A 13856-nucleotide genomic window follows, 5' to 3' on the forward strand; every position below is an offset into this window, starting at 1 on the left:
GTATGCTCAAGAGAGCCAGGGAAAGAGCAGGTGACTTTTAAAATAGTCACTGCAAGATAAGAATAAAAGGATCCCAAATTAAAAGAAGATTGATTGAAAGTTAAATAAAATGACTCCTCAACTCCATATATCATATACATAAGTAGATAGTAAAGGTGCTGGTGTAGCCCGTAGACCACTGTCCACAGACAGTTTTGGGGAAAGTTACCAGATATCAACAAACCGAATGACGTAATGCACTGCCTTTGCACCTACAATTTGTACATCAAAGTTCAACACATTCGTCACCCTCGGTTTTCTGACACTGTCATTTGGGGTACGTTTAACAAGACAAGCTAACGTTGATGTTATGTTTTGTCATAGAGGAAGATTAGTAAAGAATTGTAATGGGGTATCTTATGCGTTGGTCACAAATCCATTAATGTGGTACAAATGGTTGATCAAGGATCATGCAACAGAAAATTTATCAAGAATTTATAAATGGTATAAACAAAGCATAAATAGACGTGCCTTATTTACTCTTTAAGTATGGTCTCTTGATGTCAAATTCATCGTGTATATTATTTACAATGCCAGATGTGAAGTCGCGAATTCATATCAAACATTACGCCACACTCCATTAGGTAAACCGTCCTTCGTAAGGTAGTTGGATTAGACTAAGCTGGCTTATACCATATCAGATCATTGCCCTAGATAAATTAAGTGTATTGGTAATGCATTAAAGGATGTAGGGGATTTGGCATGGCCCTCCGAACTCTGTCAAGTACATTTATTTAAACATGCGAGAGTAATGAGGTGGTTAGTATAAGGCTGTTACACGAGGATCTAATTCAGAGCCTCGGCTCATTGTTGGTAAGGCACCTATCACTTGAATTTTCTCTCTTCAACTACCCAATCTCTTTCTTCTAACCTGTGAACAGTCATTAGGCTATTTTCAATCATTATCTACAGCTGCTCTCCCGTATTTTTAAAGTAACCTACCCACTTGTTAAAGAGCACCTGGTAAAGACTACTATGACAACTAGAATATCGGATTTCGCCATTGTTTCTCAAATGTATTTTGTGATAACGTAAACCTTATTTTTGTTAAATATAAATCGACGATGAGCTACTATAATTATTTGCCGACATTTAAACTTCCCACTGAAAACCCACGAAAGAAACATATGATAGGATTTCAGAAGAAACGTTTCCTTTTTCACGCTGGTGCTCGAAAGGACGCACTCGTTGACACGACATCGCCCGATAGTAAATAAACACAAGGTTGAAGTCTTCGTCAGCTGATCGCAGCTCACCTGTCTCCTTATTTGACCACCATACATACGGCTGCGGTATTTTCTCTCTATAAGTTAAGGTAACAATGATTTGTGCGGCACAGACCTTTAACGCACAGGTGAAATTAGTTCTGAAATTTAAGTCAAGTTAGTTAAGGCCCTTATAGCTACCATAGTGCTGTCAAAGTTTTGTCGTCCTAATCCTTAAGCTAGCCTCGTATATTAATGGGTCAGGTCCTATGGCTTTTTAACATTAGTCGGGTAGGCATGACAGGTTTTATTTTTTAGATTTACTAATTAATGTATGAAATTGTAGGCATATGTTAGCTATTACTAGGTATAAACATGTTCTTCAGGATGATTTTGGTCCTCATGGGCCACTACCTACTAGGGTAAAAAACCGCATGGTACAGGGGTGGACCATGTACGATCAATGTGTACAACCCCAAAAAAAGTACATAATAACGCGTCCTGACATCGGAGTAGAGGTCTTTAGCTCCATTTCTCACCGACAACAAGTCGCGTCTGATGCCCATCTCCGATGTCAGGACGCGTTATAATGTACTTTTTTTGGGGTTGTACACATTGATCGTACATAGTCCACCCCTGTACCATGCGGTTTTGTACCCTATAGGGGAAACAACCGACTTGATTAGCTGATCCAGTTTTGGCTGCTTGTAGATCCACCCTCCAAAAAAGTACTTTAACATGTTCTCACACCAGAAATGGGCGCCAGTCATGAGTCATCGGTGGTGAGAGCAACAGCTCGAGACCTCTACTTTCCTTTCGAAGTAGGTATTTTCTCCAAAGTTATAGAAATTAAGGTCATATTTTAAGGTTAAACAGAGGTTAATGAAAGTCTAGCCATTCGCAGTGCGAACATACCTCCATGACGCTTTCAAAATTTTTACTTAAAACGCCAACAGTTTAGCAGATTGACGCCATCTCGATGTTTGCAGTCACTTGTGTCAATAAACTTTCCATTCCATGTGCTAAATCCGCAAACCACTTTTACCCATAGACGCTGGGCAACTTTCTTCACAACAATCATAAACAATGACCATGTCTCTCTGGGATCCAAGGAAACTCACAATTTTTCGGTAGAAAGAAGAAGCGTGCACTAGATAATTATTGGTAATTCTTCAGAAGCAATCCGCACTGGATATTAAAATAAATAATCACCTACATGGAAAGAGCATGTGAAAAGCAATATAAAAAGTATAGTCATTATATGAGAGATTGAACGAGGTGGAATTAAATGAGCTTGATAAGTTTTTACCTCGAATTTTTCCTAAGTGGGGAGAGGTGTTTCCTCTACGGTAATGTTTACTTTTAATGAGCCCTCTAACTTACTTTCTTACGCAAACAAAAACAGTTCCAGTTACTCATTATTGGCTGAGAGGTGTGACATCGTTATGACGTCATGGGTTTCATAACCAATTACGAACGACTTTAGTCGAAAACTAAGTTTCACTAGCATTTCAGCGGAGTAATAAAGTTAGCTGTCCAGTGTCCACTGGTATCCTTGTTTGACTGAATGCTCGAAAAATGAAGCAAAATCCGGCATTTTGTCTTCCTGTAGCTATGGCAGAGGTAGTGGCTGGCCCTTCTGGCATTAATTTTGACAGAGACCTTCGATTTCCTACCGATTGTTTGCAGTGCAATGTGGGTTACGGTGAATTTTATCATTATTTGTCTAGTGGTGGTGGTAAAGAAGTTGTGATTGAATATGCTCAGAGACATGATTTAATTCTACAGCCAAAAAAACTGCGAGTGTTGTGGAGCTATTTGTCTGATCGACTATAACAGGAACGCCTTTAGGTGTGATCGCTCTGTAGTGACGAAAGGACGTCGGCGTAAGCGATTTGACACCCAAATCTATCTGCCACGGTAAGTAGCCTTACTGTAAACCCTGTGGGTAGCGCGCGCAGCGCAACATTACCTCTTGCCGTACATGCCGTGCTTGCCAAGAATCTTTAAATATAAGGATAAGGCGCGAAGCGCCGTTCCGCTACGGCCTTCCTGACAGCACACATAAATCGATAGTCGCCGATATGTAGTCGCTCCTTACTTTGTTTGTTGTTGTTTTGGTATTGCCGCCATATTGGCTTTGGTGTTCTTCCGCCGATTTCGGTCGGCGGTCGAGTGGGCCCGCGAATCTGTAGGTGCTCCCAATTATTATTATTGTTGCAAAGCACTCCTTTCTGGTTGTTTTGCATAAGAGAATAAGTTAGAGGGCTCATTAAAAGTAAACATTACCGTAGAGGAAACACCTCTCCCGACTTAGGAAAAATTTGAGGTAAAAACTTAAAAAGCTCATTTAATTCCACCCCGTTCAATCTCTCATATAATGACTATGCTTTTTATATTGCTTTTCACATGCTTTTTCCATGTAGGTGATTATTTATTTTAATATCCAGTGCGGACTGCTTCTGAAGAATTACCTAATTATTTAAATAAATAGTTAAACATCAGTATAAGGTCATGAATTGCATAAATTTTTTACATATTTATGATAATTAATTTGAAAATATTCGTTGTTGAAAAAGTAACAAGATTTCTGACTCAATTATCAACAGCTTTGCTGTGAACAGTACCTACGGTGTTGTTTGTGCTCTCCTATTGTTTATCAGTTTGCAAATTGGTATGTTTTTACCCTCCAAATTGGGTACAAGACTTAAACAAAACCGGGGAAATAAGTGAAATTAGTGTATCTATTTGTAGTATATATACATATTAGAACAATTTTATTATTATTGCATTACTGTAACTAAAATTCATGGAAACAGTTAGTAAATGCAACGATGTATGTGTAAAGCTCCACTAAATTGGCAACAATGAAATTTTGCCATTCCTAGCATTGAAGCATTAAAGGTTACATTTATTTCTGGCATACAGTTATTAAAAATAAAAAAGTCAATTTGTTCATGAAACTTACCTGACAGATATATATATAGCTGTATTCTCCGAAGTCCGACAGAATTTCAAAATTCGCGGCACACGCAGTGGGCGGCCAGGTGGTAGTACCCATCCCGCCCGCCGCTGGGAGGCGGATATCGAGAACTATTCCCAGTTTTCTATTCATATTTTTTTCTGTCGCCGGTCGGTAAACAACTGTTGTTCCGATACGTAATACAAACCCTCGGTCCTTTAACAATAGGAAGGTAACTAGCGGCAGCTGGGACGGTCGTAAGCTTCGAACAAGGGGAGAACGGTAGTTAACTGCTTGTCCGATCGTGCGCGCGCCCGCGCGCCCGAGAGGTGAAGAATCACTTTTGCTTTCGGCCGCGGGTGTGAAGGACGTGTTCGTCATCGCTCTCTGCCCGCTTCATCGTCGTATGCTTTGTTTATATTGTGTTTTCTACTAATGGTTGTTTTTGACTTTGGAAAATGAAACTGTAAGTACACTGTTTTTTTTTTCATTTTCTTACTTAATTATGAATTCAACATGGAGCTATCGCCGTAGAGACGGCGATTTCCGCTCTTTTCATGAATTGAACCCATTGATTATGTCTCGGTGCCGAGGGCAGGCGCACTCGCGCCGAGTCATGTATTTTGGGCCGAAAGTGTGTAATTGAAAGATGTAAGTACTCTTTTTCATTATATTTTTGCCCTGTGCGTTCGTTGCCGAGAGCTTGATTGCGCTCGGCAAGAGCCTCTTATTTTGTATGATAGAATGCAATGAAAGTGGATTCGCATGCAGTTTTCTTTTCATTTTCATTTTTTATTAATTGCATCAAATTTAATTTTGGATCAATTTCCGCTCTTACCCGGGAATTAATCCTTACGATTTATTGCTGTGAAAGTGAAAATAGCAAGTGCAGTATTGTTCATTTTCATATATATTTATGATAGCATCATATTATTATGGATCAAGTTTCCGCTCTTACCGGGAATTGATTTTTCCCTCTTTAAGTTCTATGAAGTGAATCGCAAGTGCAGTATTCTGTTTCATTTTCATATTACTTTTCACTGCTGTGCGGGGGTAGGGGAAGCGAAGGTCTGCCAGGAAGTCGTCGGAAAGCTCTCCCGCGACTCCCTTGGTATCCGATTCTTCGTCTTCTTTCCTGCCCCCCCGCTCAGCTTCCTCGTATTTTGTTTTTGGGGTCTTCCTTCCGTTCGGGGTGGTGGCATGTCTCCCCCCCCGTGCGTGAGGGAACCCCTCTTACTAATCTGTCTGTGCTACCTCAGGTGCTACGAGGCCGTACAAGGGGAGACGACCTTGGACAGGTATGGACCACTGCGGCTGCAGGGCGTGCCTAGCATCCACGATCTGCTGCAGAGTCTAGCGAGGTCTGGGGCGGTGACCTTGGAGTGGTCTCCACTACAACCTTCACGGCCGCTTATGCTGCTTCCCCCCGCTGGTCTACACTCCCCATGCTGTGTCGGTGACGCCGTCTGCCGCTTCTAGGGCCGGTCGCCGCCGTACCGAGGAGGGGTATGCCGCCGCCACCGCCTGTGTTTTCTTCGTGTTGCCTGCCCCAGACTTCCGCTGTTCCAGCAGCTCGCCCCTGGACCGGCCGCCAGTACCACGCTGGCTGCCGATGATTCTACGAGGCGATGGCTGGGCCTGCCGTAACCCCCCCCCCCCTTTGGGTCGCTGATGTGGTTCCCGCTACTGGCTTGGCTGTCCCTTCTGTGTTTACCGCTACCGCTGTTCCTGCCGCTCCTGAGCTGGTTGCTGTTCCTGTCGCTCCTGGTTCCTGCGCCTGTCCATGCTGGTCCTGCCCATGGTGTGTCTTCCCCAGTCCCAGGTCCTTCCGGACAGGTGCAGTCGGTGTGTTTGCTTCGGCAATAGGCCCGACTCCGCCTGGATGGAGGACCTGACGACTGTCCTGCGTGAGCTGACGAAGAAGAGGAAGGTGTCATCTTCGTCTGTTGCTGCCTCTTCCCCTTCGACTTCTAAGGCCCAATAAGCCGAAGAAGAAAGGAGGCTGCCTCCCCCCCCCCCTAAGAAGTCTCCTTCGGGAACTTCTAAGGGCCCGTCCCACCTCGGTGGGACGGGGGGTCCTTCTGCTGGTCCTCTTGCTGGCTCCGCCTTCGGGAGCGGGGCCCCCGTCTCCCCTTCCGTAAGGAAGAGATAGACGGGGACCAGAGGAGTATCGGTTTAGCTCTGGTACTTCCTCGCCTGGTGCTAGCGGCGATGCCGCTACGCCAGGTTCCGGCTCGGTCTCTCGTTTCGCGGGAAGAATCCCGAGTGTACGCTTCTCCCTCGGAGACCGTGCACCAAAGTTTCGGCGCCAGAGTTCGCTCGGCGCCAAGACCACGGCACGGAGCAGAAGGCTGGCTGAGAACCGCTCAGGTGACTCTCGCCAGGCCAGCGGCCGCTCTCGCAGCGACCAGCTGGTAACCGGGTGTTTTGTATTCCCCCTAAGAAGACTCCTTCGGGAACTTCGAAGGGCTCCTCTCACATTCCGGTGTGACGGGGGGGTTCTTCTGCTGGTCCTCCTGTTCCTTCGGGAACGGGGCCCGTCTCCCCTTCTGAGAAGAAGAAGAAGACGGGGACCAAGGGTGTGCTGGCTACCGCTGGTACACCCTCGCCTGGTCTTGGCAGCTCTGCTGCTAAGCCAGGTACCGGCTCGGTTTCTCGTCCGCGAGAAGTTCCCCCCAAAAAAAGTGTACGATCTCCTTCGGGTGACCGTGCAGCCAAAGTTAAGACGCCTGAGTTCGCTCAGCGTCATGACCGAGGCACGGAGCAGAAGACTGTCGAGAGCCGCTCAGGTGACTCGCCAGGCCAGCGGCCGCTCTCGCAGCGACCAGCCGGTACCTCTGGGTGGACGTGACGGTCTCTGACCGGCCACGGTTTTAAGGCTGGGAAGAGGTCCCCCAGGTCCCCTCGACCGACGGTACCAGCCTCGGCTGGTACCAGCGGTTTGACGTGCCGCGAGGACGCTCACCGTCTCACGGCGAAAGCGAGCTCTGCAGGTCACCTGACCGCCGCTCCCACAGGTACCGGGCGAATACGGTGACCAGCAGCAGCTCGTCTGACGCACGGGACCGGGGTCGACGTGCTCAGTCGAGCCGCTCGCCACAGGTTCCGTGAGCGGCACGGCCAGGCCTGCAGATCGATCCCCACACCGCGGGTGGTGATCGGCTGCAGCCCCCCACGTACGCTGGTCCTGCCAGCGAGCGGGGGGGGAGCGTCAGGTCTGTCTCTCCCCTACCTTCACTTCCTCGGGCTACACCGGGAAGAGCGAGGTAGCTAGAGTGATCGTGAGAGGTGCGCCGCTCACGGATCCCGTCACGACGCCGCACGTGCACGTATGGTCTTAGGACCAACCAGGACGTACGCGCAAGTGATTGGAGGCGACCGTCAGGGGGAGAGGGGGTAGCGTCAGTTCTGTCTCTCCGATACCTTCAACTTCCTCGGCATACGCCAGGAAGAGCGAGGTATATAGGAGTGATCGTGAGAGATGCGCCGCTCACGATCCCCGTCACGACGCCGGCACGTGCCAGGTTGGTCTTAGGACCAACCAGGACGTACGCGCAAGTGATTGGAGGCAACCGTCAGGGATCTGTTGCTGGTCCTTCTTCTGAAGGAGGAGGGTCCTGGGAGCTGCTCTTGTTGGAGGGACTGGACGGTTCCTACTCCTCAAGACGCTGTAACTTCCGAGATTCAGAGTAACTTTACCCAGGTTATTGGAACTGATTCGTCAGCACAACGACCGGGGGGAAGGATCGCCGCTCCCACCAGCAGAGCCCATGTCTCTGCTCGAGTCGTTTTGGGGCCCGAGAGGGAACCCAAACCGACGGTGGGTATGCCGCGATCGGAGCTTGCCGATTTTCTGTCTTGAACCAGAGTCTCTCGTCTCCGGACAAGAAGGCTCTCTCTCAGTTCTGGCCGGTCGATCAAGCTACTTCCACCTCCTCTACTGCGACAGCGGCGTTTCTTTTCTACGTGTCTTCGGACACCGTATTTAAATACTCCTTTCGGTCCTCCTGAGAGGTTTCGACCTCGACGAGGACTGGAATGAGTCGGGAGGACGGTATCGGCTCTCTCCTGTCAGGTGTCGATCAGCCCCACCCAGACGACGTTCACAGTGGCGGCAGACCCTTACCTACAGTGTCATGAGAGTCGTAACCCTCCTCGGGGAAAACGTTTTTCTTTTCCTTGACGATACGTTTTTTTCCCCAGACTCTGAGAGGCCATCGCCGCAAGGCGATGGCTGCTCCTACTCTTCTCCAACTGCTAGTTCCACTGGGAAGGCGACTCGAGTATCCAATTCCTCCCCCATTCCCTCTCTCCTTACGGCTACGAGGGAAAGGGGAAGGATCCTACAGAGATTTCTCTGTAGGATCCCACGTTGGGGACTGCGCTACCAGGGGGGACCTTCGGTTCCTACCTGACGTAAGCCCCGGTCGTTGAGGAGGGATCTTGCCCCATTCTCGATTTCTACGGGAATCGACGAGGACCACCAGCCGATATCGTTTGACGAATTCGGTGGGGGTTTCGCAGAACTGCTTAGAATTCTACGGAATTTCTAGCGCATTCAGAGTGTTAGTTTCTTACGATCTCCAAACACTTAGGCGAGACCACGGTCCCAAAGTGAGCGAGACGAGAATCCCCGATATGTTACACGATAATCGGGAACCTCGCCTATGCTCGAATTCCTGGAATTTCTAGCATTAGGAAGAAGACTGCTGCTGAAAGAAGACTATCTCACAGTAGGCGACCAACCTGGAATAGAGAAGAACGGACGGGAATATCCAGTTTGGCTGGAACTATCGTCTTAGTATTCTGTTCACCATTGAAGCTTTCCTTCGAGGAAGACTTCTCCTTCACTCCTCTTTAATAGAGAAACGAAGGTGGTCGATCTCCAATCCTTATTTTGTTTTCTTGAAGGAAAGAATTTAGGATGGAGATCGTTGTTCAGAATCCTACAAATATACTACGTATATTTACCTCGCGACATGATTCTGCTAAGCAGTTGAATGGTCGAGGGGTAGGCGCATATCCTGGTTATTCTACGGATTGCGACTTAGACGAAAAGTATTCTAATTGAACTGCAACCCGGGTTGCCTGCAACCTCCCAGGAGTTTCCAGTTTCAATTTTATATACTTATGGTGTTGTCACAACAACACCATTTAAGCTTTTATATTTACCGAAATTCGTTTCGCTTAAATATAATTGCTCGAGCATATCTTTTTATGCTCGTTGGTTCTAGCCGAACGCATTCCTTCGTGGAAAGGATTACTTGCAAACTCAGGATGACGAGTCAGCGACAGCTACTGCGTATTGAATTGCCCGAGGCATTTCAGTATCAGCTGCCGCTTTGATATAGACGGTTGTTTATGTCTTTCTCACCTGCTTTGATTGAATAACAACCGTATCTCTGCCCAAAACAATCACGGACTTAAGTCTCTGATTAACGGGGATTCTCGCATACATGAATGACCATCTACTGCTGAGAGACGCTAGTATTCATCGTCTTCGGTATTGCGAGAATTTTAAACAGAGATATCTATTCGACTCTCATCTTTCTGTTTACCGCACGGTAAAAGAATTCTGTAATAGTCTCTTGCTGCATCCGTATCCCGATAATGCGAATGATTTTGCGGAATCTGAGTTTGTCCTCAAAATATCTTGTTTCGGAGGTGTACAATTGTTCATTGTTCACCCGGATTAGCAGATGTATTGAAAGACATCGCCTACTCCCACACCTGCCAGCTCTACTTCCAAACGTTCAGCCCATGAGAAGCAGTTCTTCAAGCGGCCTCCCCTGTGTTTCATTACTGAAGAACGCCCCGCTTTCATTGCACAACGGACAGCAATGAAATGGCGGTTAGCGTTTTCAGTCATTTTGTAAGCACAGGTTTAGAATCTTGAGATTCCTTCTCTCGATTCAGTTGGAAGACGTAGGTTGCATTCATTGCCTACCTTCGTCTTCAACGTCACATAGTGTTGTTTCTCCTTAAGCTGAGATTCAACGTCTATGAGATTTTCTTGCCATCAGGGACCTCGGTCTTTTGAAGGCAATTGACTTTCGCCTTTTGAGTTTATGCATTAAGAGAATCATCGCCGCGCCGTCCGGCATCGGTGACTAACAAATATTTTATTTGTTTGGTCTCTCAGCATAACTCTTAAAGGGCGAAGGTCACGTGACTTACCCGGATGCTTGGACAACTTGCCTCTACTGATTCCGAACCAGTCAGTCGGCAGCTGTCAGAGCGCCCGAGTCAGTTACGAACTATGCTGTGGACTTAGTTCGGTTGTTCCAGAGCAATCATTACTTCGTCTTAATAGCTTGTCAGTATGAGTACTGTACATAAACCAAAGTCGAGAAGAGGGATAGGTCATACGACTATTCCCTTCTTTTCGTCTTAGGTAACTGCATGACTTCTCTTGAGAAGTCAAGCACAAAGGGATGGGGATTTGTGACGCTCGATTTCGTACCGATCTTCCGTAGCGAAGACTCGGAACCCTTCGGTAACTGACGATTGGTTCGAGTCCTTCACAATACCCTCCCTAATGGGACGTCACCGCCTCCGATACGAAGGCTATGCTGCTTTGTCCTGTGAAGGTGCGACGGAGCTGTCTGAAGAAACTCGACACCCAGGATGAGTGCGGACGCCTCTTCATCATTCTCTCGCGTTCCGCAAGAACTTCTCCGTGGCGCAGGTAATGAAGGCAGGCGCCTGGTTCCAACCGTACCGCATGCACCTCCTTCTACCTTCAGGATATTGCCCACAGTTCCTTGGATCTTTTTTCCTTGGGAACCGTGGTGGTTGCTCAACACGTTGTGTAGTTAACCCAGACCCTCGCAGGCTGAACAGCATCGAGTCCTGGTGTGACCGTAACAAATGGATGAGGAATGAGTGTGTGACTGGCTCCTCTTCCCATCTTTTCTTCCCTCTACCTTTGGGTAGAGGGACACGGTCGTCACCCTTCTGGGTAAGGACGAGATGCAGGTGAGCTACTCAATAGAGCACCATCCTATCCCTTTCAGTAGGGATAGGAGTAAATATCCACCACTTCCTCCAACAAGGGGTGGGGGAGGAAGTGGATGCCAAATTGAGACAAACCCATCATTTTATGATTGTCTCTTGCAAACAGGAACAAGTTCTTGCTTGCTGGTACGAAGAGATACGCTTGCCTCTCTCTTAGTACTTGGCCCAGAGGTCTGACCATTGATCCTGAGGTGCACACCCCGATCAATCGGACAGAGGTTTGGATCCCTCCCTTGCTCTTACGACCAGGGAGGCACTCCAGGGTTGGACGAACACCAGTCTGTTCACCAAAAAGACTCAGATTCCTCCCACCAAGAAGTGAGTCTTCCTATTGTTAAAGGACCGAGGGTTTGTATTACGTATCGGAACAAATGACAATTTGTCGAAAATTGCATTTTTCCTAACTATACAAACCTGAGGTCCTTTACATATAGTCCCACCTCATGCCACCCCTCACTCTGCAACTTTTGCATGGGCCTAAGCAAAACAAAAGTGATTCTTCACCTCTCGGTGGGCGCGCGGGCGCGCGCACGATCGGACAAGCAGTTAACTACCGTTCTCCCCTTGTTCGAAGCTTACGACCGTCCCAGCTGCCGCTAGTTACCTTCCTATTGTTAAAGGACCTCAGGTTTGTATAGTTAGGAAAAATGCAATTTTCGACAAATTGTCATTTTACAGACCTCCGCCTAGGATTTTGAAACTTCATTAGCCGCTTAAGTATCCTAATTATTCTTTCGATTATTGACTTGGATTTGTGGCTAGGCATACGCTATCGTAAATTTTTTCATTGCATTTGATGTCTGAAGCTAGTTAGCCTAGTTTCAGACTTTGTTGTCTGCATGGGGTAAGGTGAGGCTACCGGAACTTTCGGTAGACACTCGCTTAGTATATATGACGTTTACATGTTTCTTTGCATAAGTTCAATGTAATTAGTGTAATGTGTGACTGATTACGGAAGAAGTAGGATTCATGTACGATTTTTAGAGTGTTAGAATCAGGAGTTTTCCTCCACAGTAAACAGAAGTTAGAAAATAATGAACCTTCTAACCACCTGTAGATTTTATTTTGCCTAACCCTGTGGTATGGCTTACGGGCCTAGAAGAAGTGTCTGCTAGAGGATTACATCAAGTAATCTTTAGACTAAAGTGCTCGCTCTCCAATCAGTGTTGTGAAGTGTAGTGCCCTTGTGTTGTGGAGGGGGCGTCAGATCGGCCCCATAATGCCTCTAGGCCTGGACCTCTGTCGGACTCCCAGGACTCAGGGAGAGGGCATGTCGAAAGCCGCAAGAGGGTTACGGGGGCTCCCCCCCCACCGATCTGGCGTCCCTTCGGCAGGACCTGTTGACGATTCCCAGGCTGCTAAAGATCGTGCCCACGTGCACGAATCTTGAAGGATTGCTTCTCGTCCTCCGAGGCGTCCTCCCCGCGCAAGGGTTGGAGCTCTCGGAAGGACTCGCGCCCTCTAAGAAGCTTTAGAGAAGAGGACGCTTCACGTCCTCTCTCTCGTCAGGAGGGAACGTCAGATCGGCCCATAACGCCTCTAGGCCTAGACCTCTGTCGGACTCCCAGGAAACCAGGGAGAGGGCATGTCAAAAGCCGAAGGAGGGTTACGGGTTTTTCATGCTGATCTGGCTTCCTTTCGGCAGGTCCTGTTGTCGCTTCCCAGGCTGCCGAAGATCGAGCACGTGCACGAATCTTGAAGGATTGCTTCTCGTCCTCCGAGGCGTCCTCCCCACACAGGGGTTGGAGCTCTCGGAAGGACTCGCGCCTCCTTAAGAAGCTCTCGTCACGAGAGGATGAAAGAGGCCTGTGCCCTGTCAGGGCTCTCAAATTTTATTTACTTAAACGAGGAAGTAAGAGGTCCTTCGGGTAATTTGTGGTGCTCAGGAAGAGACCACATTTACCCTTTTCGAAAAATGCACTGGCTCTTTTCCTAAGGGACATATTAAGGAGGCTCATTCATCTTGCCAGAAGAGTATTGAGCTCCTGCGAGTGAACGCTCGTTTATATTATTTTAAGGAGGCTCATTCATCTTGCCAGAAGAGTGATTTGAGCCTCCTGCGAGTGAACGCTCATGAAGTTAGAGCTGTTTCAACCTCGCTAGCATTCCAAAAGAATATGGTAATCAAGGACATTCTTGATTCCACCTTTTTGGAGGAGCAACTCAGTATTCGTCTCATCTCCTCATGGCGCTCCGTATACGTTATGTAACGTTCGCTTTACTTTCGAAAGAGCATAAAGTTTGACGTCCGGCAAGCTGCTTTGCACAGTCAAACAACTTATGTCTCTGGTTCGGCATAAGAAGGGCAATTTAGACGTGAGGAAGCTTTTGGAGGTGCTCGACGTCCTATAAGTAGAGACATTCTCCAGTACGCTCGGCAAGCACCTTGCGAGGGTGTCTTTCGGACGCTCGGCGTTCCTGTGCTGAGGGCGTTTCTGGAGATGTTCTTTTGCATTATTCTAAGACGCAAGTTGCCGCACAGGCGGCCACTGGCTTTGTAAGAAGGTATGAAGGTCTTTAAGGCCCGTCTTGAAGACGAAAGCCGTACGTCTTCCTTTAGTGTTCACACACTTCAGGAGCAGCGTGCGGCTCTCCATGGAGACTCGCATGAGGACGTCCCTTGAAATATTCAA

The 13856-nt window shown here is 47.7% G+C and overlaps 1 protein-coding gene across 1 annotated transcript in view; it reads left to right on the top strand.

Moving 5' to 3' along the window:
• The first annotated feature begins 997 nt into the window (after positions 1–997).
• LOC135224727 (vesicle-trafficking protein SEC22a-like) overlaps positions 998–13856 on the top strand; it is a 32201-nt gene continuing 19342 nt past the window's right edge. The window contains 1 exon segment of the mRNA XM_064264028.1: positions 998–1354. The gene's annotated coding sequence lies outside the window, so the exon portion shown is untranslated.

Source organism: Macrobrachium nipponense, chromosome 12 (assembly GCF_015104395.2).
Source record: "Macrobrachium nipponense isolate FS-2020 chromosome 12, ASM1510439v2, whole genome shotgun sequence".
In the NCBI taxonomy this organism is placed as follows: domain Eukaryota; kingdom Metazoa; phylum Arthropoda; class Malacostraca; order Decapoda; family Palaemonidae; genus Macrobrachium; species Macrobrachium nipponense.